A 3,008-nucleotide genomic window follows, 5' to 3' on the forward strand; every position below is an offset into this window, starting at 1 on the left:
AGAGAGAGAGAGAGAGAGAGAGAGAGCGAGAGAGAGCGAGAGAGAGAGAGAGCGAGAGCGAGAGACAGAAAGAGAGAGAGAGTGAGTGAGTGTGTGTGTTGCTGACCGTCCACAAAGGCGGATCCATCCTTCACAAAGTCCAGCAGCTGATCAAAGATGGAGGTGATCGTTCGCTTTGCCACGACAAAACGCCTCAGAGGAGACGGATCCACAGCGTCCATGACACCTGACACACATACACACACATACACACGTTAACACACACACACACACACTGTTGGTCTACTGATGAACACACACACAGTTTACCGTGTTCAGTGTGTCTCTCGGGTTCAGAGGTCAGTTCTGATTCGTCCCCACTGAGCCGCCGTCAGCTCCCAGCATCCTCTCTGATCCTCAGCACACAAAGCTCAGCTTAGTGTGTGTGTGTGTGAGATCCTCTTAGCAGGATTTAGAGCTGCTACACCTGCAGCCTGAACCTCCTGCTGTGTCCCTCAGGTGTTTTATTACTTCACCTCATTATTATTATGAGTATTATTATTATTATTCAGTGTGGCACACTGTATATTATCCATCGGGCTTAATCATACTAATAATCTTTATCCAAAAGTTTGGTGCGCTTCTCCTCACACAGTGTTGCCAACAGCGGCTTGAAAAATACATCAAAACGTGCGGCCTGATCGGGAATAGTGTGCTATCTATTTTCCGGACAGATTCGCCTAGCGGTTTTCCCGAAAATCCCCAAAAACTGAGCAAAATTTCTCCATTCACTTGAATGGGGTTGCGGCGTGAAGAGAGCTAAAAAAAACACTTAACTTTGGGCCCATATTGACGAGCCGTACATTAACGTAGAAACATGATTCAAAGTTTAAAACGTAGACAAAACGCTGCATTTTATTGAGCCAAATGGACATTTTGATAGCTAGCACAGTTTTCATGAAGTCACAGATTAAGTTTCAGGAACATTTTGGGTCTGTTTCAGATTTCATAATGGGTGTGTATTGCACGGCTCGTTAAGAGCTAGAGTGAGAGCATAACCGTCAGAGTGGAGCGGAGCAGGAAAATCTTCTGTGATTTTTCCGAACAAATTGCTCCAGCTCCCACAATTTTTACTCTTTATACACCATTTTTGGCCCAAACTCTTGGGAATGTTGTGCTGGTCGCAGTAAAGTGTCTATGACATCCAACGGACTTTCACATTTGGCTCAAGGGGCCGCAGAGCGACATGAACTCCAACCAACTGCTCCATTAGACTGCATGTTAAATCTCACCACTCATTTCTCAAAGACAGCAGACGGTACCAGTTTTGTATATTGCTCTGGAGCTCACATTATTAACACCACAAACATAAAAAACACATCAGCACGTTCGGAAGAGTCTTATCTTTCTCACGGTATCCATATTTTGGCACTCAGACTCCTGCTTTTTGTTAAAAGGAGGTTTTGTTCAAAATCATGAATAGTTTTGAGGGTCAGAAAGAGATCATTGTGAGTGAGGCTTTCCAGAAATGCAGCAGAGAGCAGAGGGACGGACAGCTGACCAGCAGGTCACAGAGGAGGAGTTCAGGATGTTTGCCACAAAGGATCGATAGTGGGAGGGGACAGGATTCAAATGGAGCCAATCACTGATCAACGGAGGATCATTCACATGTTTTCGGACACTTTCCGACTGTCAGGGGATATAACAGACAATGTTTTAGGGAGCATTCCTCAGACCACATCCGCCCCTCTTTTTCAGTACCTGGAATGCCAGACCTGTGAGGAGCGTGCATGTGGTCTCTGTTCTCGAGAACATTACTATTGATAGTTAATTGAGTTTGTAAGTGAACTTTGTGTAGTACATTAAATATTGTTTTGATTTTGAACCGGATCCAGCTCATTTTTCTGGTGCGCGTGCGCAGTAAGAAGCTCTCATCCTTTGTTTTAAACCTCCACAACCTCCTCTCTGTCTGTCTCTCTGTCACTCATCACTCTGTCTGTCTCTCTCTCTCTCTCTCTCTCTGTCTCTGTCTCTCTCTATCATACAGTCATTCAGGTCTTAGATATATTTAGAGAACCCCCCCCCCCCCCCATTTCACAATAAAAGCCCCAGAGAGTGAATTCTAACTGGAATGCTTGTGATGAAGCCCGTCATTTAATAACCTCAGTGTTTGTGTGTCAAACATTATGAATATGTCTCCTCTCCCCCTCTCTCCCCCACCCAGTCCCACCCTTTCAAAATAAAAGCCCCATAGAGTAACTGTATCTTAACATGAAGCTCAGAATGAGGTTTGTACAGAAATGACGGGAGCCATTTGTGGACTGTCCATCACGAACACAAGATTCAATCCAAGAGTATGAATCTAAAATGCAGAAAAGAGAGAAGCGATATATCAATCGAACCTCAACGATACTACCGGTAACATCGCATGTGTAGCTATTTATTGCGACGTCTTCGAACAGTAGAAGACACACTGTCAAAATTTCTTGCGAAATTTTCTAGTTGTTATTATTAGAGACATTTTATTCTATTTTCAGTTGGGACATCTTAATGACATAAAATGAACCTTCTATGACATCACTCTGATGTTTTATTTGTTAAAAAGCTACGAGGAACTTTCATGTGTTGGTTCGGGCGCCCCCTGTGGACTAAAGTGGTAGTATCTCTGAGCACCAGAGTCCCTTTAGAAAACCTCTCATTCTACTGCAGCAGGTCTGACAGTCTGAACCTTCTCAGTCCTGGTTCTGGTTCTCCCGTGCCTCCCTTCCCTCCAGCGGGTCCAGCAATACGTCCTGGGTCTCCAGCAGAGAGGAGAAGCTCTGCTCCTGGAGGAGGAGGAGGAGGAGGAGGAGACGCTGCTGCTGCCGGGAGCTGAGCTCTCCTCCTCCCTCCGGTGCTCCTGGATCTGGGTCTGTCCACAGTGGACCGGTCTCTGCTGGAGGATCTGGGTCTGGGTCTCTGTCCACGGTGGATCATATAGAGGATCAGGACTACACTGAGACTGGTTCATATAGAGGATCAGGACTACA

The sequence above is a fragment of the Anarrhichthys ocellatus genome, unplaced genomic scaffold (assembly GCF_004355925.1).
Source record: "Anarrhichthys ocellatus isolate YVR2014 unplaced genomic scaffold, GSC_Weel_1.0 scaffold548, whole genome shotgun sequence".
Taxonomy (NCBI): Eukaryota; Metazoa; Chordata; class Actinopteri; order Perciformes; family Anarhichadidae; genus Anarrhichthys; species Anarrhichthys ocellatus.